The 27733-nt window shown below is 40.1% G+C and overlaps 1 protein-coding gene across 2 annotated transcripts in view; it reads left to right on the plus strand.

Annotated features, from left to right (window-relative positions):
• Positions 1 to 27733, plus strand: part of LOC126184317 (EH domain-containing protein 1-like) — a 187004-nt gene that overhangs the window by 14576 nt on the left and 144695 nt on the right. The gene's annotated exons all lie outside the window — the stretch shown is intronic.

Raw genomic sequence — 27733 nt, forward strand, 5'->3', positions numbered from 1 at the left:
AAATTATTGCTCCATCAACATTGGTTTGTTCTAAACCTAGTGCATGAACTAAAAATTCAAATCAGTTTATTTTATGTCTTGGTGTATTCTCCTCAATTTCCAAGTACCAGAACTCTTCATTATCCATATATATTTCCGCTAGATCATTATTCAAATTTGGAAAAAATGAGTGACCTAATACCCGTCTACATCTTTTGGACAATGGTGACCATGTATTTGATAGCTATGTACTTCTCTCCTATTTATAATTAAAATATTATTATTATTGCTATCTTTATGAAACTGAATGTCAACATAGTTTTGCCATAAATGAAATACAGACTCTGTGACGTGCAATAGCTTTTTAGTTGCACCTTTATAATTCAAGTTTATATTTTTCTTATTGAATTTATACATAGTAGTTGTATAGTCTAGCTTTATTAAAAAAATCTAAAGTTTCTTTGTCAATTCACAACTTATTTCAAGACCATATGTGTCCTAAATTATCATTAATGCTTCTATAAATACAACAACATGCACTTGAGTAATTTTTGAACCATCCTCAATTCTAAGTAACCACACTCATTCAACTATTTCAATGCTTTAAGATATTCATCTGCAACTACTATTTTCAAAAATAATAATAAAACTACCTTCATTCATGTAGACTTACAATAGTATAAGATAAGATTGAAATAGGTGACAAATAACGAAACAGCACTACCTAAACATGAAATTTGTCAGTGAACCAATTATGAAAAATTATAATAAAAATTGTTTTATTAAATGGAGTCAGCGACCACTACGGTCGCAGGTTCGAATGCTGCCTTGGGCATGGATGTGTGTGATGTCCTTAGGTTGGTTAGGTTTAAATAGTTCTAAGTTCTAGGGGATTGATGACCTCAGAAGTTAAGTCCCATAGTGCTCAGAGCCATTTGAACTGTGTACTGGAACAGTTTTAACTTTATCTTCTAGTTTTACACTTAGAAAATTTTATTTATGCAATATTTTTATTGACTGGTTGCAGGTAGATATTTCATATAGATTATCAAACACACTTAACAAAATATCAAAATCATTAAATGATAAACCTTTTTCTATGTTTTTATCAATAACACCAACTTTATAATGGTAAATACTCGAAATTATGTGTTTTTTAATCACCACCAGTCAAAAAGTAAATTCAGTAATTTGTTTATCATATACCTTTGGTTCCAGTATACCGCATCTCTCTAAAGCATAAATCAGAGTTGCATTGTTGTTATGTATCATTTTACGATATTGTTCTATAGCACTATCATAAATTGTATTTCCTTTATTGAAAGAAATCACTTATACTTTTCATATTCAATTTTTGTAACAAGGTCGTTTAGTCGCAGACTAAGTTGTGATAGGTGACGCAAAGTCTGCTTTAGCTGAGGTAGACTCATTTTCTTAATATTGTTTGGCAACTGGATCATGATCATTTACAAGACCTTTTATATCTATCAGTCTTCTGCCTTCAAAATCAATAAAACTTTTAAATGCTTTAAAAATTTTACTCAGTTCATTTTAAATTGCTTAATTACATTCTATTTTTCTATCTACTAATGATTATAATTATGCATACATATTATAAACATCATTTATATTGTTGTTGAAGTATTTGATTAAATTTTTAGTTTCTGAATTTTTTCCTTCTTTTTGTTTGATTGAAAATCTTCAGTTTTTGATTCAAATCCTTTTTTTATTTTGTATAGGCACACTGATCTTGTAGCTGCCTTTAGGCTATGCCTTAGTTCCAAAACTGTCCATCAACCACACTCCTGGAAATTGAAATAAGAACACCGTGAATTCATTGTCCCAGGAAGGGGAAACTTTATTGACACATTCCTGGGGTCAGATACATCACATGATCACACTGACAGAACCACAGGCACATAGACACAGGCAACAGAGCATGCACAATGTCGGCACTAGTACAGTGTATATCCACCTTTCGCAGCAATGCACGCTGCTATTCTCCCATGGAGACGATCGTAGAGATGCTGGATGTAGTCCTGTGGAACGGCTTGCCATGCCATTTCCACCTGGCGCTTCAGTTGGACCAGCGTTCGTGCTAGACGTGCAGACCGCGTGAGACGACGCTTCATCCAGTCCCAAACATGCACAATGGGGGACAGATCCGGAGATCTTGCTGGCCAGGGCAGTTGACTTGCACCTTCTAGAGCACGTTGGGTGGCACGGGATACATGCGGACGTGCATTGTCCTGTTGGAACAGCAAGTTCCCTTGCCGGTCTAGGAATGGTAGAACGATGGGTTCGATGACGGTTTGGATGTACCGTGCACTATTCAGTGTCCCCTCGACGATCACCAGTGGTGTACGGCCAGTGTAGGAGATCGCTCCCCACACCATGATGCCGGGCGTTGGCCCTGTGTGCCTCGGTCGTATGCAGTCCTGATTGTGGCGCTCACCTGCACGGCGCCAAACACGCATACGACCATCATTGGCACCAAGGCAGAAGCGACTCTCATCGCTGAAGACGACACGTCTCCATTCTTCCCTCCATTCACGCCTGTCGCGACACCACTGGAGGCGGGCTGCACGATGTTGCTGCGTGAGCGGAAGATGGCCTAACGGTGTGCGGGACCGTAGCCCAGCTTCATGGAGACGGTTGCGAATGGTCCTCGCCAATACCCCAGGAGAAACAGTGTCCCTAATTTGCTGGGAAGTGGCGGTGCGGTCCCCTACGGCAATGCGTAGGATCCTACGGTCTTGGTGTGCATCCGTGCGTCGCTGCGGTCCGGTCCCAGGTCGACGGGCACGTGCAGCTTCCGCCGACCACTGGCGACAACATCGATGTACTGTGGAGACCTCACGCCCCACGTGTTGAGCAATTCGGCGGTACGTCCACCCGGCCTCCCGCATGCCCACTGTATGCCCTCGCTCAAAGTCCGTCAACTGCACATACGGTTCACGTCCACGCTGTCGCGGCATGCTACCAGTGTTAAAGACTACGATGGAGCTCCGTATGCCACGGCAAACTGGCTGACACTGACGGCGGCGGTGCACAAATGCTGCGCAGCTAGCGCCATTCGACGGCCAACACCGCGGTTCCTGGTGTGTCCGCTGTGCCGTGCGTGTGATCATTGCTTGTACAGCCCTCTCGCAGTGTCCGGAGCAAGTATGGTGGGTCTGACACACCGGTGTCAATGTGTTCTTTTTTCCATTTCCAGGAGTGTAGATTCAAAATATCATTAAACTTACAATTATCTGACATTATTTTTAAAACAAATATACTCAAATGGCCACAAATTACTTCTTTAAAATTTTGTATTCGTTGTTGTTATAGTACAATTCACTAGCCTAGACATTTAACGACATCTATAAGAATAATTCCTTCAAATGAATCGTAAACAAATTTTTATCTTTATTCTTATAATAACAGATCCAATGGTAGCCTCCATGATCAGATATAGCTAAATTAACTATGCCAGATACATATTCTCTAGGACGATTAGGTAATTCATCAATCATAAAGACACCACGAAAATATTTGGTTCTTAATTGTTTAGCAAGTTCTTCTGTATCAGAATTACTTAATGGAGTAGGATACATATGGATTATTTTTGGAATTTTTTTCATTCGCACCCCAGCTTTCTTCTCCATTGATATATTATGTTTTTGGTTCTTCTAATTCTGTATCACCTTTTTTCTCCATTTCTGCGTTTGCAATATCAGCTGCTCCACCTTCTTGTGAAGTGTTAGTTGCTAGATACGATAATGCTGCGAATAATAAAGGAAGAAATCCTCCTTCACGTTTTGTTAGTCCTGAACCTTCTTTCTTCATTGTTAGGTGTTCGATAATTTTTTCACTTCATGTATACCTAATGTTATGAGTAAATTACCACCTGTTTTCTTATGTCTCTTTTTTGTGCATCAGTTAAAAATTTCAATACCATGTAATATATAATTTTGGAGTTTCATGTTAATTGATTGTGGTTTAGTTTCTCCACTACCTAGTAAGGTATAATAAATGGTGAAGTTATTCTTTTATAAAGATAGAAAATTTTATAAGGACAGTGGCTGTGTAGTATTCATTCGTTTCACGATATTTTTGTTTGGGTAAGGCGTGTAGATTTCAAGTGATGGTGGCGTTTATAGTTTTTTTTTTGTGTGTGTGTGTGTGTGTGTGTGTGTGTGTGTGTGTGTGTGTGTAGTATTCATTCGTTTCACGATATTTTTGTTTGGGTAAGGCGTGTAGATTTCAAGTGATGGTGGCGTTTATAGTTTTTTTGTGTGTGTGTGTGTGTGTGTGTGTGTGTGTGTGTGTGTATTGCTCACGCTGTGTGTGGCTTTTTTGTTGTAAGTCATTATGTGCCAGTTGTTGCTGTCTGTCTGCTGATTTCTTGTATGCTGAGTTGTATTTGTTTGTGTGTCTGTTTGATGGTTATGTGTTCGCTGTTTTTGTGGTTTATGTTGTCTACTCTCTTTGTATCATATCCATTGACCTGTACAATCTGCTTTATTGTATTCAGTTCTTGCATGTAACCATGTTTGTATATAGTGTTTTGTTCAGTCTGTGTAGTAAATATCTGAAGCTTGCTTCTTTGCGAGTTATAGGGTGATTGGATTGTTTATGAACAATGTAACTGGTGATTGTGGGTTTCCTGTAAATTGTGAACCCACGTCTGATATTTCTCTTGTGTATAGTGAGATCTAGGAATTTGAGTTTCTCATCTGTCTGTGTTTCAATGATGAACTGTATTTGTGGGTGGATGGTGTTTATGTACTCATGAAGTAATTTATGCGAGGTGGGGATTCACATATTAGGCAGATTATACCATCTATGTATGTGTACTAGTATATTATTTTGTACTGTTTTGGTATAACTATTTGACAAAGATTTGCTTTTCTACCTGATCGAGAAAAATGTCAGCTAGGAGGCCACTGACTGGGGATCTCGTAGGTAGTCCATCTTGTTGAGAGCAAAATTTGTTGTTTAATGTGAAGTAGTTTTGCTCTGTGATGAGCCTGATTATGGCTGATATTTCTTGTATGTTTATTGTGGGAAAGTTTCCTTGTAATTTGAGGTTTCTTTCTATGATGTTGGTGGTTTCTTCTGTTGGATGTGTGTGTACATGGAGATTATGTAAATGAAATTAATGTTTGTATATTTTCATTTCTTATTTTTCTATTAAGTCACTTGAGTTCTTTAGACTTCTGTATTCAGTATATTTGCGTATTGTCTGTAGCAGAGTGTCTGTGTGTATTTGGCTAAATACGGTAGTATGTTGGTGCTTTGGTAAAGTTTACCAGTGAATGTATAGGAATTCCAGGTTTGTGAACTTTAGGCAGTGATTCTAAAGTGGCTGCCTTGGGTTTTTCTATATCATCCTTTTAATCTGTCTGTCTGTAAAAACTGTTTCTGTGTTTATTAGATTTTTCTGTAAATTTCTTTGGTATCGGTTGGTTGCATCACTTGTTAATTCTGTGACATTGTTGCTTTTGATGAATCTTAATGTTTTGTCAATGTATTCCTTTTCTTTCATGACTACGATCATATTACATATGCCAGATTTTGTGATAATAGCATTTTTTACATTAATTTTTTGTGTAATTTTCTGCAGGCTTTTTATTTAGTTTCATTGTGTTGTCTTTTATAGTGGTTCTGTTGTCTTTGATTATGTTTTTTCTTATTTCCTCAGCAACTAGTTCTATTCTTACTGTTGCATTCAATTCAGGTGTATTTAGTTTTTCTTGTTGCTTGATGACGTGTTTGGTTTCTGTTATGATATTTTCTATTGTCCTGTTTGACACCATTGTGTTTATGCTATGTTCGGGACCCTTTTCAAGTAGGTTGTTCATTTGTTCAGACAATTTTATGTCTGTTAGATTAATCACTCTTTTGTGAAAGGTGATTTTTTTTTTGTATTGGTGATGTGATTGATAGATGTTTTTTTGACTTATCATTTTGTTGCGGTCATTTGTTATATTGCATATTTTCTTTCAATTATGGTATTTGTGTATGTTCTAACCCTGTGCATTAATTAATCAAGAAATAGTGGACACTTCATGTGAATGACTAGTTCCATGTGCAATTTGTATAGGTCAATGTTCATTGCCTGTTTTTTGGAACACAAAGACGAGATTTTTTGCTTTATCCACATGATTTCTGCCTTATGTTTTGTTTGTTGTGCTGCTGATGACATGTTGTTTACAGTTATGATTATATAGCTTGGTACTATTTTATAAACCAAACATAGTTTGTGGATTTTTATGTTAAGTATGGTTCTTTGAAGTTGGATGGTTGTGTTCTGGAACTGGTTGAAGCACATGAAGAAAATACCTGGTTTGTCGTAGAAATAATCATCATTCACAGATCACCTGATAGCACAGAATCACCGCCCAAGAAACACTGAAACTGACTTAATGATTCATAAAACTAGTAACAGCCTATACCAAAAATTAACAGTAGAAGAAAACAATCACATGCAAAAATTAATAGCCCAAGCAAAGAGAGTACTAAATGAATACACATCACTTTGCGATCAAGCCCTCCTTGCCACAATTAAAGAACTATATAAATAACACCCATACCAAAGCTTCACATGATCAGTCCACAGAACTAACTAAATTTTCCTCTCCCCCATGTCGCACAACATTCACTGTAGATGCGTTTCCAAACAACCTCCCCCTTCCCTCTCTCTCTCTCTCTCCCCCTCTCTCCCTCCCCCTGACACCCACCCACCCACCCACCCACCCACCCACCCACCCACCCACACACACACACACACACACACACCCACCCACCCACCCACCACACACACACACACACACACACACACACACACACACACACACACCATCCATAAACGCCAACAACACTTGAATTCTGCTCACTTTACATAGACAAATGTACAGGAAATAAATGAATATTACACAGCTACAACAACACATCATGGCGGCGAAAACACTGTACAGGTTCCAAAAATTCCAGAAAATGCCTGTGAAATGACAAAAGTGGCAGAAATCAGTGTGTTACCATACCACAAACAAAGCGGTCAAACACCACTGTATCAAAGCAGTAAGCAACACGCAAAATAACGCGATACATACCTGTACTCATTTTCGCTCGGAAATGTGTAATAAATAAAAATTACGGTTTGCTGTTTCCAAATTACAAGTTGTAGATTGTGCAGCGAACTGACAGCTACCAACATAAACTTTCAACAGCTTCATGTAAAGTATGTAAACTAATGCATATATACATCCTTCTTCCAAAGTAAGCTATAAAACCAGAACATTAGACATATTGTAATACACAACATACACTGCATCAGCCTAGTAACACGTCTCAACTGTGAACTGTAAACAAACCATGTATAATATTTGACAACAATAACTTCATTCATAAGTGGAAATATTTTGTACCAAATGTTTTCCCTAAACATTAATATGTAATAACAATTTTACAGAAAGGAAATAAAGTAACCCACTGTAGATAGCACAGAAAGTGCTGAAACATGTCTTGGTAAAACAAAACTCCAAAGGTGTCTTGCATAAGGCGGAATTCCTCATATAAGTTTCTTAGCAAGCATGGAAATAAGAACTGCAACACCACAAGATGATTACCATCATACATACTAAGTAGGCCAACAAAACAGATCTTATCTCTCTTTCTGATTGAGTACAATGCAGTATGGTTTAGATATTAGACTCTTCAAAGCACCTACCCTTTCCCTTAGGACAGTAGCACAAACTCCTTACATTCTGGAGATAAGATTTTGTAGTGTTTGTGCAGATGTGTCAGTCTAAAACGTCTGTAAATTATTTCACAATTCTTCAACATCAAATGACCTCAGTTTTCTGATGATCCCATAAGCGTTCAGTGGGATTTAAGTCAGGGGTCTGACTCAGCTGAATCAAGTTTTTTAGTTCCTCATATTTTTCTTTTCTATTGACATAACCTCTGTACAATTTAGAATCATGTTCAAGATCACTGTCCTGCTGCAGAACAGACTTACGATCAATACGTCTCTGGTCAGTGGAACTGTATTTTTGATCAGTACCCTGCGATATCCTTCCATTTTAAATGTTGCATTAAATCTTAGTGGATCACCGACATTATCTCCTGCAAAGAAGCCTTACTCCATGACTGATCCTCCACCATGCTTTACCTTGGGTATCACCCACTGACTCTTCCTATGTTATCCATGAACTTTATAAACAAACATTTTTCTACAATGGATTCCAAATATTTTAAACGTAGAGTAGTCTGTGAACAGCACCTTCGACCTTTGCTGCATGCTTCAACTTTTACATAGTTGTGGCAATTGAAATTTTCACCTTAGTTTGTTCTTATGATAAAGGTTGTCTGGCTACCATGGTCCCCTTTAAACCTTGTTCAAGCAGACAGTGCTACAGTGTTGAGATTGAGATTTGAGCGGCTTGTGTACTATTCACTTCCTTGCGGGTTTCAGGTGCAGTATGAGTCTTCTGATGTTTACTCTGTATATGAATGTAACTTACCTGTATGATATTTCTTGGGATCTTGCAGACAGCAAAATCGTAGCACTGGCATCAGTTTGCTTGAACTGCTGCAATTCATACTCCACTGAAGATTAGGCTATGCCAACTTTTGTTGCTATTGTCCTACTAAAATAGCCTTCTTGATGCAGAGCTAAAATTACACCATGTTTTTCGATTCCAGTCTCCTGCTTGCGTCCCATTTGGAGGTAAAATGATATGAACCTGTTCAGGCATATAGCTGCATGTCAGAAAAATTCAGTACATGAATTGTGAACTTTTTAAAGTTTTACTCCTACCACAGCCAGGCAGTAGATGCCAACCTGGCTGATGTGCTAATCACATAGGTCACTGGATAGTATTGCTGAAGTTTCAGCAAAACACTCCAGGCAGATGGAAGTGCATGGAACAGCTAACATGGTGTGACAAAGTATGAAGTAATACTTTGTAACTCGGGTACTTCCTTGCTATCGAGAAACTCACATACTGCAAATTTAACTGTGTCTAGCAACCCATGCTTCGGGCAGAGCGAGCTTGGAAAAGCTGACAAGACAAGTAGTAGGAAGGAGATTTACTCACCCTCTCCACCCCCGCCCCCCCATTAGGAATACGTCAGAAGCGTTGCTATAAAGGTATAAATAATCAAGTGTAGAGGTTCAAACCATTTAGTCATGCTGCCATTCTGAGTCTTGAACTGGAGAGAATGATGGGCCTTTGAATTTGAGAGAACCATGACCCAATATTGGTGATGAAGATCAGTTCAATAGCTGCCCACTGACTGACTGACTGACAAAGTTCCAGTGAGGCTATCGTATAGCGGCCATAGGACTACGGAAGCGTCAATAATACGGGGAGCTAGTGCACAGCCAGCGTATGTCCTCTGAGGATTTCGCAAAAAAAAAAAAAAAAAAAAAAAAAAACCAAACTTTTGAACAGATTACTCAAAAAGTATGTTAAGTTTCACTGGACATAGGAGTGTCAGGTAGCATTCAAGAAATTGAAGGAAGCGTTGATTTCAGGTCACGTATTGGTTTTCCCATATTTTAAGAAAGAGTTTATCCTATATAGTGACTCTTCTAACTAGGCAGTCAGCTGTATTTGGGTTAGGTGATTGATGGACAGGAGTATCTGGTAGCGTATGCTTTGAGGCAGTTAAATATGGCAAAATGTAACTACTCAACAACTGAAAAGGAAATTTTAGTGGTCATACGTAATATTACATATTTCCAAGGTTACTTGTGTGGTAGAGGACTTACATTTTTGACTGATCATACATCATTGAAGTGGCTGCTTGGTCTGAAAGACCCATCTAGTTACATCGATGTTCATTGGACATTGAGTTCTAGGTGGCAATTGAGATAGTGAATGTATCATATTGTAGGTAGGTTACCTAATGAAAATAGTGTAGAAGCACTTTTGCAACTAACTATCATATGAGAGGCGTTTGAAAAGTCCGCTCAAAGTCTGAAAGATGGCACCACTGGCGCATATCGAAGTCATATTTAGTTAGTAGCATCTCTGGAAATAACTAACAGCACGTTTCAGCCATATTGGTTTATTTCTTTGTGTTTGGCATTCGTGTGAATCAAGGAAGTCGAGTGATTGTCAAAAAATGGACGAAAAGAATTTCGTGTGGTGATTAAACAGTACTTTGTGAAAGGCAAAACGCCTCTGGAGACTAAAGAGAAGCTTGATAAACATTATGGTGACTCTGCACCTTCGATTAGAACAGGTTATAAGTGGTTTCCAAATTTTTGGTGTGGCCATATGGGCACAAGTGATGCTGAACGTTCTGGAAGCGCTGTGGAGGTTACAACTCCAGAAATCATTGAAAAAATCCGTGATATTGTGATGGATGACAGGACGCCATTGTTTGGAAGCCATGAGATCGAAAGGAGGCCAATATCTGGTTCATAGTCGGTGGTATTTAGTAACTTGATCTGTAATTAGGCCATTGGGCGGTATTGACCTTCATGGCTGTGCCAAACTGTCGCTACTATACCACACTTCATCCCATTCATGATCTGTAGACTGTTTTGCAGTGCAATATGACTGCTTTATGTTTCTCGATCTGTACAAAATAGTTTGCTGCTGACATTCTTGTGACCTGTGTGTCTGCAGAAAGTGTTGGGTACTGCTACTACACCAGTGCAGCAAATTTGGGGTCAACAGAAACATCCGATCTCACGCGTCGGCTTTGACCCATGACGTAAGGGTGTTGTGGTGTGTGACGTCATTTCAATCTTTATGGTCTATATGTTTTGTCGCTACTCGTAATGTCTAATGAATCAATATTGTTGTTTTATTTTTTTTTTATTTGTTTCTTTTTTTTATCTTTTGATTGACCTACACATTGATCTGTAGCGTAGCCCTGAATACGAGGTTAGGTTGGGAGTTTTTTTTGGCGGGGTGGGCTGGGGGGGTCAGGGGGGGGGGGGCGCAGCCCCCCCCCCTGCCTGGCCTTGAGTACCACTTGTTTATTATTATCTTTGTTTGCTATCAATGTTAGCAGATTGTTCTTGTGAAACCTTTGTGTGTGTTCTTTTTCTATGTGTTTTCGTCTTTGTGATACGTATGCAACGTTTCTATATCCGCCATACTGGAATTGTCGTTTCCGCTATATTTGTGACGTCATGGGTCAAAGCCGACGGGTTAGATCGGACGCTTCCGTATTTCCCAAATTTGTTGGTAAAGTGAGTAAGGATCTATAAGAAATCTCCATTCACACGACGTTCCTTGATGTCAGCGAGTCACAAGACATCCTTTGTGGGGTGGGAGGGAGGGGGCGGCATAGGAGTGTCTACAGACTGGTTAACCAAGACGGTGGTCGAGCAATGTATCTACAGTAAGTTCCTTGACGTCAGAGAGTCGCATGAAGTCTCCTGTGTGCAAGTGTTCAGAGAGAAGTCCAAGCAGACCAGCTGCCCCTGGTTCTGACAGGTGGTAAGATGCTGTGTCTTTAGAGCCTCTCCAGACCAATATTTGTAGGAAATGGGTTCCGAAATATGTAGTGAACTTTTAGATAGGTCATTGCACTGATTTTATGTGTACACTTAGACATCAGTGTGCTTCGAAAAGTAAGGAAAAACAGGCCTTAACATTTCTGACTGTGGCAGCAAATATAAACTAAGCTCATTCAACGTTTTCATGCATGATCAAAGTAAAAAAGCGCTGCAATTCTTTAAATAGTCCACACTGCCTTCTCACGTAGAAATTGTAAAAATAACCAGTATTCCATACACTACAGTCAATTTCTCGACAAATCCCTTATCTGGATAAATAAACTATATGCAAAACACTGCCCTGCATCCCATAAATTGTTTAAATAAACAACATTCCACACATTGTCTTGCCTACCAGAAATTGTTTAAACAACACTCCATACACAGAAATGGATTTCCTACCAAATTCTTAATAAATAAACTATGTTCCATACACCACCTTCTATCCTATAAATTGTTTAAATAAACAATATTCTACACATTGCTTTGTCTAACAATCATTTTTTAAGCAATATTCCATACACTGAAATCGATTTCCCACAGAATGGCCAATCAACTGAGTCTTTTTCCCACCTGTTTCTGGGGTGGGCAGGGGAGGGGGAGGTGTGGGGGTTTCCCAGGGGGAGGGGTTAATTAATTGATCTATTCAATTAATTAGTGAATCAGATTGTTAGAGTGGGAGGAGGCTATTCAAATAACTCAGGCCTGGAAGCATACTTGTATCAGCTAGGGGAGTTCCCAGAGTGGTGAGGGAGGAGGTGAGGGAGGGGTGGGGGGTTTCTTGAAAGGACAGATTATCTCCAGGGGGTCATAAACCACTTAGCAGAAGAATAGGTTAAGGACCTGTCGATCAAAAGTGAACAATAGGTTAGTCTGTGAATGTATTCTTGTCCCTCAATATATGCATCCCACACTAACAAATTATGCTCCTGCCAACCTTTCCTACTACTGCCATTATGGGAGGAAGGTGTAAAGGAATGGCTATAAAAAGTATGTAACAAAAAGGAAAATGAAGTTTAGCTCACCAAATTGTAAGTAGGTCCATTCTGTGAGTGTGTAATAACGAACTATGAGTAATATTAGATTTGCATGCTCATATGCATTATTAATATAATTTAGAGAAAGATGTGTGTTCTGTACATTCAACTATGTATCTGTTGCATATTTGATATATAGCCCAAGAATGATTGTGAAAAAGAAGTATTTCAGATGCATAAAGCGTGTTTTTGAGAGAAAAAAAAGAGGAAAAAGCGAAAATCAGGCGGTATCTGCGTCTCTATCAAACAATACAAGTGGTAAAAATTTCAAATATGTGTCATAGCACTGGTAGTGGATGTAGACAGTTGAATGGATTAGTGCTGTGATATATAGGTAATAGTACAATCTACCTATATATCCATCCTGAACTATTGCTTACCCGATTGATATAAAAGCTAACAAACATAAAATATGTGATAATGATAAATCTAACAGAAATTTTGTACATGTCATAAATATTAAATTAAATATGACACTACAAGCACTAGCAGTGCTCTGAAAACAAACGAATTAATTAAACCTTCATCTTTATGTTACTTAATATGTTTTTGTTCATATTTCAAAATACGATAAAACCAGGGGCAAGTGGTCTAAGACTTGTCCCTAGGGTGCATTGCAGCAGCCTACAGCTCAATTTATCCTACATCGAAACAAATACACCAGAAGCCTCTGTACAGTGCATGGTGGAGGGTAAACCCCACCAGTGTTATTGCTTCCCTTCTATCTCACTGTCACATATTGATCGAGTAAAAAATGATTGTAACCCTAAATACATGTTCCAATATAGCCTTATGTTCCTGAGAGAGATACATCTTCCTCCCCAAAACTGTTTTTTTACATATTCGAATGGAGTTGTTGTTGTTGTGGTCTTCAGTCCTGGGACTGGTTTGATGCAGCTCTCCCTGCTACTGTATCCTGTGCAAGCTGCTTCATCTTCCAGTACGTACTGCAGCCTACATCCTTCTGAAGCTGCTTCGTGTATTCAGCTCTTGGTCTCCGTCTACTGTTTTTGCCCTCCATGCTGCCCTCCAATACTAAATTGGTGCTCTCTTGATGCCTCAGAACATGTTCTACCAACCGATCCCTTCTTCTAGTCAACCTGTGCCACAAACTCCTGTTCTCCCCAATTCTATTCAATAACTCCTCATTAGTTATGTGATCTACCCATCTAATCTTCAGCATTCTTCTGTAGCACCACATTTCGAAAGCTTCTATTCTCTTCTTGTCCAAACTATTTACTGTCCATGTTTCACTTCCACATATGGCTACACTCAAATGGAGTATACCAACCTATATAATGCTAGCAGCAACCACATGATGCAGTTGCTTAAAAAAATCAGCCACATAACACAAACAGATGTGGACTGTCATGACTGGTAGATAGCAAGTTTTTTTGGGATATATGCATAAACCCAGCAGTCCATCAATGTAGTTGGTATTGAGCTGTCAAAGCGGTGTTACTGTTTGTCAGTATGTATCATTTAACCACCAACAGGTCTATCTGTGTGTGTTAACGTTGGGACAGCACTTGATAATCACCTAGAAGGTATAGTGGAAACTGAGAAGGTTTCATCAGGCATGAAGGTGACTCTCATTCAAAATGAGTGGAAGAAACTGTGCAGCAAACTGGCACATATTTCTAAAGCATCAAAGAGTTGTGAACCTTCATGGTTTCCCAGACGCAGCATGTGCTGTAGTGAACAGACTAAGGAAATGGCGAGTTGGTGTGTATATCAAAATGTAAAGCTCATGAAGACGATGTTAGGTAGCTATATAAGTGCATGTATTGTGAGCTATGTAAGATGATATACTTCTTTTAGCAGAGGTTGCGATGCAATATGTGTTGAATTCATACTATCCAGAAACAATTACTTGCAAAATACTGTCACATAGTGAACGAAGAAGAAGACTGACTGTTTTTTTTTAATTTCAGCATGCATGATGAGTATGGTCGATATGTCAAAGCATTGATATATAACATGTGAGGTGAAACTACAAAACTGTAATAAATTGATATTTTTTTACAAGTTGCAATATTTGTGTCTAAGAAATACCCAAGCATCAAGAGGAACAATGGAATCAAATGTGAATAACATAGATATTTTCCACATAGCTTCCCAATGTCTGTGACTCATACTATCTGATTGTCTGAAAGGCGCATTGACTATAACAACTTTGTACATACACTGAAGGAAAAAGAAATCACTACACCAAGAAGGAGCTGCGCCACATAAAGGAAAGTTGGTAGATGTGTTTCTACATCTGAAAGATGATGCCCATTGAAATTTAGCACCTCTATGCAGATTGAAGTCAGGTTTGCTTTAAATGCAACCTGTAATATTTGAGGGCAATAAGCTTTCATACTGGCGGTGGTGAGTTGATGTTAGTCAAGAATGCCTTTGAGGTGAAATAGACGCCACTATCAACTCTTCTCTGTGTTTGAATGAGGTGATGTAATAGGGCTATGAGAAGCTGGGTGTTCTTTCTGCGATACAGCAGAATGTGCGGCTGGTCCCGGAGAAGGTTCGAGTCCTCCCTCGGGAATGGGTGCGTGTGTTTGTCCTTAGGATAATTTAGGATAAGTAGTGTGTAAGCTTAGGGACTGATGACCTTCGCAGTTAAGTCCCATAAGATTAAAAAATCACATAATTTCAACATTTGAGTATCACACGCAAACTTTATATAAATGAAGTAATGAAATATCGCCCACAAATAGAACGTAGTGCTAAATATATCCAAGGTGTTGTATGCACCGCCGTTTGAGAGCACAAACACCCCCCTCCAGCACCATGTTACCACTAAACAGATCATGTGTAAAAATCCAACCGATCACATAAACTTGCGATTGCGAAGAGCTCGCCGTCCGCTGACTGCTAGGAGTCAATGTCGCCCCATCTGCCGCCGGTAAGGACATCATACCATCCTGCGAGCGCCAGTGAGGAAACACCTGCATACATATCGGCTATGCCAGCAGCCGCACGTCAAACCTGCAGCATCCACACACCCGCCATACTGAACGCTTCTCTTCTATTGCCATTGCTAGCCCCTGCTGCTGCAGCGAAGTGCAGACAATTCGTCGCATTTGTTGTATCTAAACACCCATGTCAGGCTGAGCTGATCTGTTACTTCCAGTCGCTGCCTCCTCGTGGCCACCACTGCTGCTGACCACAGTGCATTGAAAAACAAACAGCTGTGGCTTGCATGTATAAGTAGTTCTAACCGACCCTACCTGGACATAGACTCCCCGAGTTTAAAAACTCTACTTTCCCAAGTCTGAGAAAGTGAAGTTGTTGACCATACACCTCGAAATTCTCAAGCAAAATGAAGATTTGTCTCTTTTATACATACCAAGAAATTGGGGCACACACGCGTTTTCACATCACTAAAGTATCCGTACTTGTTGTGAAAATCCTGCAACAGTATAGCCTAAGCTACATTTCCTGTAAGTATTTTGTCATCAGCTAGAAAAAAATATGTTCCAATCAGTCTAATATCTGTTACATCATGCACGACAGTACTAGAATTTTAAACTCATTTTTGGCTCATGACGAACTTCTAAGATCTTCCTGTCTCTCTGTATCTCCTCCATGTCCGAACAACATCGCTTTGGTGCACTCCGACACGCCTGGACCCTTCCCCTGTTGAGAGCCCTTCCTGGCACAATGTAACAATGCGGACGCGATCGAACCGCGGTATTGACCGTCTAGGCGTGGCTGAATTACAGACACCACAAGCCGTGTACCTCCTTTGCGGTGGAATGACTGGAACTGATCGGCTGTCGGACCCTCTCTGTCTAATAGGCGCTGCTCGTGCATGGTTGTTTACATCTTTGGACGGGTTTATTGACATCTCTGAATAATCAAAGGAACTGTGTCTGTGATGCAATATCCTCAGTCAACATCTATCTTCAGGAGTTCTGGGACCCGGGGTGATGCAAAACTTTTTTTGATGTGTGTAATAGCAAGACTCTGCCAGTATTCAAAATCTTGCTTGGCTTGTGATGTCAGATTAAGTCTGTATCAAACTTCCATGTCAGCCATATTTTATCCAGGTCGCCCATCTTATGTCAGCCATATTTCATCCAGGTCCACAGTCTCTTATTCCTATGTCAATGCAAGACTGCGCCAGTATTGCAAGTCATCATAGAGCCTGTTCCAGTATTCCAAGTTAGCAATATTCTGTAGGCCTTATTTTATTCAGTTCAGCTATTTTTCATTGTCATCTTGTATTCTGGCGTCTCGGTCTTGAATTGTGGCGTCATAGAGCATCTTCCAGTACTCCAAGTCAGCCAGTATGACAATGCACCAGCTTGAATTTCGCACCATTTCATATTTGGAACAGCAGCTCTACTTCCACACTAGCATAGTTGGGCTATTTTTTTTGAATTTTTCGACAAAACTTGTAACCCCTCTGTTTTACATATTGGGCAATTGACCTTTCTCAATGGTGGTGGTGGTAGGGGGAGGGGGGGAGGGAATCCAACTATTCATCGATGATGTCATCAATGACGTCATTGACGGTTAATTGATGACTTCAGTAACCTAGAAAATCATGCTAGAGCTGGCTGATACATATTTCAGGAGTTACATCATCATAAACATTGAAAATCAAACTGCATGGTGAAATTTTGTAGAGATACAGGTGAAATATGTGTGCAAATACATGTGAAAAAATTTTAATATATATGTAATATGTACTTGGGTAAAACCCCAGGTAAAAAGGTCGTCCTAAACATCTGGAATGATTTCACCCAAATTTGGTACACATACAATTTACGATTTGGAAAGAAATTCTGTTGGGGTAAGAACCACAAGCCTCCTATTGCATTGAAAGTGGTAACATAGAGGGAGCAGGGGAGGAGAAGTTGGACAGACAGAGACAGGAAAGATCGTATTGGCACGGATAGGTGGGAGGAGAATATGGACAAAGAGAGTGGGAGGGGGAAAAGGACAAAGAGATGGGAGAGGAGGATATAGACAGAGAAAGAAAAGAGGAGGAGATGGAAAGAGATGAGAGGAAGAAGTGACACACAGAGAGAGGAGGAGGAGAAGGTGAACAATTAGAGGGGGAGGAGGAAATCGACAGAGAAAGAGAAGAGGAGAAGATAGACAGAGAGTGAAGAGAGGAGGAGATAACAAAGGAAGAAAAGCAGAGAATCCAGACAAGGCAGGTGAGAGGAAGAGATGGACAGAGAGGAGAAGGAGAACAGGAGGAAATGGAGAGAGAATGAAGTGGAGAAGGTGGACAGAGAGATGTAGTGCAGGAGGTGGATAGAGAGGGGCGAAGGAGGTCATGGAGAGAGAGAAATAGAAGGAGAAGATGGACTAATACAAGATAGCAACATATCCATACTCTGGCAATGCTGTGTACTCATCTATTAATAGTGTATATAAAGCTATTTGGACAATATCATTAATTCTTCAGCTACAGAAGTTCTACCATGGAGCATGTGATATTTGCAAATGAGTTGACTTTCTTTGTGTTCTTAAACCTTTCAACTGCATTCAAAATGAAAATTTGAGTTAGTTTACAACAGCTTCTATTTACAATGTATTAAACTTGTAAATAGATTTTGCTAATACTTCCACCTAATTTGATGTTATTTATTGACTATTGGTATTTATTAGAGTTATAATGTAACATATAGACAATTAAATACGGTATTGGCAAGATTTCCTCAATTGTCCTACCTTTAAATTTCAACAGAATACTTATTCCACAGCATATGACCAACTTATACCTTGGAACATTTTTTCACATTTGGAAAAATCTTACTTTTCTGGATAATTTTTGTAATTTCAGAAAAAGACTGCAGCATACAAAATGTGGATGCTATCATTTCATTATGGAATAAGAAGATATATTAAACTTCTATTACAGGGCTGCCTAGAGGTGAAAGTTAGAAGTGCATTCCAAGATACAACACTTTCCTCTACTTTCAGTCTGTTAGTTGTATTACAGATGTGTGTACCTTATGTTCATATTCCTTACAAACGTAGCGAATTCTGGAAAATTAAACAAGGAAAGCTAGAAAAATAAAATCAGAAAGAATACTGTAGTGTTTAAAACAATTTCAATTAAATATCTTGCTTTCTTGGTTAGTGCATTACTTTTGGCACAAATGAGCAATAATTGTGCAAAAATGCAGTTGTAAAGATTGAAATGCAGTGCGTAGAGCAACATATACATGACTACCAGTTCTGTACTACAATGCTTGAAAATGCACTTTTATAGAGGACTTCACTGGGTACTGATGCTTTACTTGTGGGAAGTAGCTGAGCCATTAAAACTGTCAGAATGTACATACTCCAATTAATACAGAAATTCTCAACTGGATATTTACGTTAAAAGTTTATCCTCAAACAGGATAAAGGTATGAAGAGAAACAGTCTCCTTATTAACAACACTTTATTTCAGTACCACCCCAGAGGTACCAAGTATCATACATTATTCTATTTTTTATGTGCAGACCATGATATGTACACATCCACATACAAGAATCAAGGTCAGATCAAATTAATTCTTACAGTATGTGTCATCAGAACCATCATGTACAGTCAGTGCTTCACTCTCAGGTGTTGATTATCATTGATACCAAGAAAATCATGATGCAGACCTTCTGAAGATTAATTAGGTGTATCTTAGCGACTTCTTCAGAATGAATGGAATCTCTCACATGACCGGAAATCTTTAGTAATGTTATACATTTCCCAGTTTTACATGTAACATTTCAGCTGTTAACCCAAATACAAAAATATCAATAAACAAATGCCACAAAATGTACATGATTTTTTACAACGTATATGATTCTATCATGTGAAATTCTTTGTAACGAAGAATGGCCTGAACAATAAGCATAATGCATAATTGCTGCAGGGTACTAAGCTCAGTACTCTTCAGCAAGAACCACAAAAATAGCCATTTCAGTTTAATTATGGTATCTAAAAGTTATGTCTTTTACCGAACAAAATAGAATTGTAAATTGTCTTTAAATCTGTGGAAGAGACACAGACAGCACTGATTTTTTTTGAATGTGTATAATGTGCCACATGAATCTGTAGGATATACATCAGCAAAAAAACTATATGCTGAGTATGACATAAAGGTATTACAGACAATGGCTGCAAGTGGGCATTGATTTGAATCAATGGGGAAGTTGCAGATTTGTCCTGGACCAAGATTCATCCCTGGTCTTCTACTTGGCACATGCTCTGACCACTGAGCCATCTGGACACAGTGATTGTCACATCTATGTGGGCTACCCCAAATTCTCAACTTATCCACACACTATGAATGTAGTGCCCCTTGCTTATTATCCTTATTACTCATGGCGTTTTGCTGATTCCCATAAGAGTTCGAGCCTGGCGTGCATCTGCAATGAAGAGATCATTGGCTGTACTTTCCTTAATTATGTATGTGTGGTGTCCATTCTTTTGGACTGCCAATGATATCTTCAATGTAGATGCAAACCAGGTTCAAACTCTTACAGTAATAAGCGAAATGCTTTGCGTAATGAGAATAGTGGGCAAGGGACACTACATTGGTAGTGCGTCGTTAAGTTGAGAATTTGAGTCTGGCAGGAGATGTGCGAGGGTTGTCCATGCAGTTCCGATGACTACTGTGTCTGGATGGCTCAGTGGTCAGAGCATCTGCTTAGCAACCAGGAGACCTGGGTTCGAATCTTGGACTTGCACAAATTGTAAACTTTCCCCAGTGATTTAAATCAATGCCCATTCACTGCCAATATACACTGAAGAGCCAAAGAAACTGGTACACCTGACTAACATTGTATAGGACCCCGGTGAGTATGCAGAAATGCTGCAACATGACATGGCATGGACTTGATTAATGTCTGAAAAAGTGCTGGAGGGAACTGACATCATGAATCCTGAAGGGCTGTGTATAAATCCATAAGAGTACGAGGTGGTGGAGATCTCTTCTGAACAGCATGTTGCAAAGCATCTCAGATATGATCAATAATGTTCATGTCTGGGGAGTTTGGTGGCCAACGGATGTGCTTAAACTCAGAAGAGTGGTCCTGGAGCCACTCTGTAACAATTCTGGACGTGTGGTGCGTCGCATTGTCCTGCTGGAATTTCCCACGTCCATCGCAATGCACAATGGGCATGAATGGCTGCAGGTGATCAGACACAATGCTTAAGTATGTGTCAACAGTCAGAGTCGTATCTAGACATATCAGGGGTCCCATATAACTTCAACTGCACACACCCCACACAATTACAGAGCCTCCAACAACTTGAAAAGTCCCCTGCTGACATGCAGGGTCCATGGATTCATGAAGCTGTCTCCATACCTGTACATATCCATCCGATCGATACAATTTGAAACGAGGCTTGTCCGACCAGGCAACATGTTTTCAGTCATTAGCAATCCAATGACGGTGTTGACGGGCCCAGGTAAGGTGTAAAGCTTTGTCTCGTGCAGTCATCAAGGGTACATGTGTGGACCTTTGGCTCCAAAAGCCCATATCGATGATGCTTCATTCAATGTTTCACACGCTGACACTTGTTGATGGCCCAGAACTGAAATCTGCAGCAATTTGCGGAAGGGTTGCACTTAGGATACATAGAACGATTCTCTTTAGTTGTCGTTGGTCCCATTCTTGCAGGATCTTTTTCCGGTCGCACGATGTCAGAGATTTGATGTTTTACCGAATTCCTGATATTCATCGTACGCTCGTGAAATGGTCATAAGGGAAAATCCCCACTTCATCGTTATCTCAGATATGCTGTGTTCCATCTCTCATGCGCTGACTATAACACCACGTTCAAACTCACTTAAATCTTGATAACTTGCCACTGTAACAGCAGTAACCGATCTAACAACTGCCCCAGATACTTGTTGTCCTACGTAGGCGTTGCTGAAAGCAGCGCCGTATTCTGCCTGTTTATATATCTCCGTATATGAATATTCATGCCTATACCAGTTTCTTTGGCACTTCAGTGTATATATACTGAGTAATCTGCTAAAATGGCTCTTTATTTGGAAGAGAGGTGATACATCACGTGGGGAAAGGCAGTTACTGCAGTGTTGTCAACATAAAGCTGTCTCAGGATATGCATTTTGTTATAACAATTTGACAACATTCACGGCAACAGTGGCAATTTCTGGCAGTGTATATTGTTTGAGCCTGAAGCATTTTCCAGTCCAACCAGCCACTCGTACGGCAGAACTGTGTGTCAGGGCAAAAAGATCACAACTGCCTTTCAGTATGTATGTTTCGATCAAACTTGGTCTTTTTTGTATGAATCTTATAAGTAACTACAACCAGTGTTGTAATTTTCAGCCTTCTAACTGAGTACAGTTTGTGGCTAACAAGGATAATATTGTACGAACCATAATGGATTAGGGTGTTCGTGACTTTGATGTAGAATTGAAGCAGAGTATAGATACCAAAATAGCAAAATATTTTTACACACATTGAAACAAAATTTCAGTTTAAAACTGCATCCGAATAATGGCGACTTGACGTGCATAGCTATGGAATAAAATGGTCTCTTTGAAGTTCAGTCGAAACATGAAAGGAAATGAGATCTAACGGAACAAGAAAGGATGTGAGAGCTAAATGATAATAGAACAATGCAGATAAGAACGTCTACATCTACATCTACATCCATACTCCGCAAGCCACCTGATGGTGTGGCGGATGGTACATTGAGTACCTCTATCGGTTCTCCCTTCTATTCCAGTCTCGTATTGTTCGTGGAAAGAAGGATTGTCGGTATGCTTCTGTGTGGGCTCTAATCTCTCTGATTTTATCCTCATGGTCTCTTCGCGAGATATACGTAGGAGGGAGCAATATACTCCTTGACTCTTCGGTGAAGGTATGTTCTCGAAACTTCAACAAAAGCCTGTACCGAGCTACTGAGCATCTCTCCTGCAGAGTTTTCCACTGGAGTTTATCTATCATCTCCGTAACGCTTTCGCGATTACTAAATGATCCTGTAACGAAGCGCGCTGCTCTCCGTTGGATCTTCTCTATCTCTTCTATCAGCCCTATCTGGTATGGATCCCACATTGCTGAGCAGTATTCAAGCAGTGGGCAAACAAGCGTACTGTAACCTACTTCCTTTGTTTTCGGATTGCATTTCCTTAGGATTCCTCCAATGAATCTCAATCTGGCATCTGCTTTACCAACGATCAACTTTATATGATCATTCCATTTTAAATCACTCCTAATGCTTACTCCCAGATAATTTATGGAATTAACTGCTTCCAGTTGCTGACCTGCTATTTTGTAGCTAAATGATAAGGGATCTATCTTTCTATGCATTCGCAGCGCATTACACTTGTCTACATTGAGATTCAATTGCCATTCCCTGCACCATGCGTCAATTCGCTGCAGATCCTCCTGCATTTCAGTACAATTTTCCATTGTTACAACCTCTCGATATACCACAGTATCATCCGCAAAAAGCCTCAGTGAAGTTCCGATGTCATCCACAAGGTCATTTATGTATATTGTGAATAGCAACGGTCCTAAGACACTCCCCTGCGGCACACCTGAAATCATTCTTACTTCGGAAGACTTCTCTCCATTGAGAATGACATGCTGCGTTCTGTTATCTAGGAACTCTTTAATCCAATCACAAAATAGGTCTGATAGTCCATATGCTCTTACTTTGTTCATTAAAGGACTGTGGGGAACTGTATCGAACACCTTGCGGAAGTCAAGAAACACGGCATCTACCTGTGAACCCGTGTCTATGGCCCTCTGAGTCTCGTGGACGAATAGCCCGAGCTGGGTTTCACACGACCGTCTTTTTCGAAACCCATGCTGATTCCTACAGAGTAGATTTCTAGTCTCCAGAAAAGTCATTATACTCGAACATAATATGTACTCCAAAATTCTACAACTGATCGACGTTAGAGATATAGGTCTATAGTTCTGCACATCTGTTCGACGTCCCTTCTTGAAAACGGGGATGACCTGTGCCCTTTTCCAATCCTTTGGAACGCTACGCTCTTCTAGAGACCTACGGTACACCGCTGCAAGAAGGGGGGCAAGTTCCTTCACATACTCTGTGTAAAATCGAACTGGTATCCCATCAGGTCCAGCGACCTTACCTCTTATGAGCGATTTTAATTATTTCTCTATCCCTCTGTCGTCTATTTCCATATCTACCATTTTGTCATCTGTGCGACAGTCTAGAGAAGGAACTACAGTGCAGTCTTCCTCTGTGAAACAGCTTTGGAAAAAGACATTTAGTATTTCGGCCTTCAGTCTGTCATCCTCTGTTTCAGTACCATTTTGGTCACAGAGTGTCTGGACATTTTGTTTTGATCCACCTACCGCTTTGACATAAGACCAAAATTTCTTACGATCTTCTGCCAAGTCAGTACATAGAACTTTACTTTCGAATTCATTGAACGCCTCTCGCATAGCCCTCCTCACACTACATTTCGCTTCGTGTAATTTTTGTTTGTCTGCAAGGCTTTGGCTATGTTTATGTTTGCTGTGAAGTTCCCTTTGCTTCCGCAGCAGTTTTCTAACTCGGTTGTTGTACCACGGTGGCTCTTTTCCATCTCTTACGATCTTGCTTGGCACATACTCATCTAACGCATATTGTACGATGGTTTTGAACTTTGTCCACTGATCCTCAACACTATCTGTACTTGAGACAAAACTTTTATGTTGAGCCGTCAGGTACTCTGTAATCTGCTTTTTGTCACTTTTGCTAAACAGAAAAATCTTCCTACCTTTTTTAATATTTCTATTTACAGCTGAAATCATCGATGCAGTAATCGCTTTATGATCGCTGATTCCCTGTTCTGCGTCAACTGTTTCAAATAGTTCGGGTCTATTTGTCACCAGAAGGTCTAATATGTTATCGCCACGAGTCGGTTCTCTGTTTAACTGCTCAAGGTAGTTTTCAGATAAAGCACTTAAAAAAATTTCACTGGATTCTTTGTCCCTGCCACCCGTTATGAACGTTTGAGTCTCCCAGTCTATATCTGGCAAATTAAAATCTCCACCCAGAACTATAACATGGTGGGGAAATCTACTCAAAATATTTTCCAAATTATCCTTCAGGTGCTCAGCCACAACAGCTGCAGAGCCAGGGGGCCTATAGAGACATCCAATTACCATGTCTGAGCCTGCTTTAACCGTGACCTTCACCCAAATTATTTCACATTTCGGATCTCCGTCAATTTCCTTCGATACTATTGCACTTCTTATCGCTATAAACACGCCTCCCCCTTCACTGTCCAGCCTGTCTCTGCGGTATACATTCCAATCTGAGTTTAGGATTTCATTACTGTTTACGTCTGGTTTCAGCCAACTTTCTGTCCCTACTACTATGTGGGCATTGTGACCGTTTATTAATGAGAGCAGTTCACCTTTTTATAGACGCTCCTGCAGTTTACTATTAGCACATTAATATTGTTATTCCCTGTTGCATTTCGCCTACTCCTACCTTTCCGCGTCTCAGGAGGCGTCTTGTCGGGCCTAGGGAGGGAATTCTCTAACCTAAAAAACCCACATGTGCACTCCTCACGTACTCTGCTACCCTTGTAGCCGCTTCTGGCGTGTAGTGCACGCCTGACCTATTTAGGGGGACCCTACATTTCTCCACCCGATAGCAGAGGTCGAGAAATTTGCACCCCAGATCTCCGCAGAATCGTCTGAGCCTTTGGTTTAAGCCTTCTACTCGGCTCCAAACCAGAGGACCGCGATCGGTTCTGGGAACGATACTATAAATAGTTAGCTCAGATTCCACCCCACGAGCGACGCTACCTGCCTTCACTAATTCCGCAAACCACCTGTACGAACTAAGGATGACCTCTGAACCCAGACGGCAGGAGTCATTAGTGACGACACGAGCAACAATTTGCAGTCGGGTGCACCCAGTGCTCTCTGTCTTCGCCGGCAGGGCCTCCTCCACATCTCGGATGAAACCCCCCGGCAAGCAGACAGAGTGAACACTGGCCTTCTTCCCTGACCTTTCCGCTATTTCCCTAAGGAGCTCCATCACCCACCTAACGTTGGAGCTCCCAATAACTAATAAACCCCTCCCCCCGCGTGCCTGCTCGGACCTTGCTGAAGGAGCAGCCACATGTCCACTCACAGGCAGAGCGGGTGATGCCACACAGCCAGCTTCCACATTGACCCTCCGCCTCGTGCTCCGCGAACAACGGAGGGTGGCCCAACGGAGCCCGGTACCCGTGAAGATGTCTCGACAGCAGGGACAGTGGGTGAAGCATGTAACACCTGGGGTGTACCATGCGACGCACCAGACTCCCCACTGCTACACTCCGAGGCAGCAGCCTGACGACGGCTTACGGCGTCCATCAACACGTTCATCAGTTCGTGAACAGTGGCCAGCTCCTCCTGCGTCCGTACACAGCAGTCACACATCCTATCCATCCTAAGAAATCAATTTACTGTAGAGAGTTAATCAAATTTTAACTAGACTGCTAATTCAGTAAAGGGCGCTGCTAGTTGACTAAACTGTGGTTGCTAGACACTTCTTGTAGAAAACAATGAAAATAGCACTACCTGTCTCTGGACTGTATTGAAAATAAACACTAGCACTACTGGCACTATGGTTGACTAAAGGGACTCTCTCTGACTGTATTCAAAACAAACACGAAATCTATGGAACACTATTACTAGCACTCGACAATTAAAGCTTCCTAAAAGCAAAAACACACGGGAGAAGAAGTGACAAGTAAGAAAAATACAGTTAATACTTAAATTAACGCAGCTCGCTGCACAGCAGACGTGAAGCAGACGGCACTTACGACGACACTGACACTACTGGGACTGTGGAAGACTAATGGGACTCTCTCTGACTGTATTCAAAACAAACACAAAATCTGTGGAACACTATTACTAGCACTCGACAATTAAAGCTTCCTAAAAGCAAAAAGACACGGGAGAAGTGACAAGTAAGAAAAATACAGTTAATACTTAAATTCACGTATCTCGCTGCACAGCAGACGTGACGCAGACGGCAGTTACGACGACAACATTACAATATGTTGTAAAAAACTTATTTAACTCACCCAGATTTTAAGAAAAAACAATGTAAGGGATTTTCATCTAGAAATATGTCCTTGTGACCTTCATTACTTTTATTAGGGAACAATGCTGTCTTTTTTTCTAGATTTACAATTAAGTTATTCTGTATAAGCAATCACAATGTCTTGTTTATTGAATAGATGCGCTTCTTTCAATTGTTTTCAGGTTTTTTTGTATGCTTACTAATGTCATCTCATCAGCATACAGTACATATCTTTTCTTGTCACTGACTTTGAAACTGTTTCTAAAGAGTTTGGATAATAGTGAATCAAGTACAAGTCCCTGAGCTACAACTTGAATCCAGTATCTTTTCTTACATAGTGACTTCTGTAGCCAACATACACTTTTTTCCATTGTGCTGCATGTGCACATATGCCACAGATTCCAAATTGGACAGAGCCATTTCTGCACAGTTTCCTTTTGTTAAAATGTGTTGTTCCAGAATCAGAATTTCTCTAGGATTTTAATCAATCCACTGTGAGAAAACATCTCTGATATTTATGAGAAATCAGTTATTAAAGATGCTAGTCTGTAAATACATGAATCATCCTTTCACCCTTATTGTATACTGACATTATTTAGTTTATTTTTAATTTTCTTGGAAATAATCCTGCATTGAATGAGCTGTGTGCCATTTCCAACAATGCTTCAGCTATTTCCTCACTTACATGCTTTAATATATGACTCGACATTTCGTCATCCCCTGCAGACTTCTTTGACTTTAGTCTCTGAATGGTGTTTATGAGTTCCTATTTTGTCACTGATCCACACGAAATTTTGTAAAGTATATATGAAATTGTTGAGGAGTTTGTTAGCGATGGTTGCTGCATGTGTAACTCTGGTTTTCTCAGTTTTCATCGTTTTAATAATATTTATGTCATTTGAACTCTTTTCCTACGTCTCTCAATGTTACTTTTGGTCCATGCAATTTTTAATTTTATGCTTTGAATGTGTTATGGCTCTGTCTATTGAGCTAGGACAAGTATATGGGAACGTCAGGGCTGAAATGTCAGTGACTCGCACACAACCTCACAGCTTTCCAGGTCTGAGTAACAATAAAAAAGGCAAGAACAGATTTTGAGTCATCCTGGACTAATTTAGCGGAACTAGTCAGTTGTTTTTGTCTGATACAAAGCATTATTATAATACCCCTAATA

Source organism: Schistocerca cancellata, chromosome 4 (genome assembly GCF_023864275.1).
Source record: "Schistocerca cancellata isolate TAMUIC-IGC-003103 chromosome 4, iqSchCanc2.1, whole genome shotgun sequence".
Lineage (NCBI taxonomy): Eukaryota > Metazoa > Arthropoda > Insecta > Orthoptera > Acrididae > Schistocerca > Schistocerca cancellata.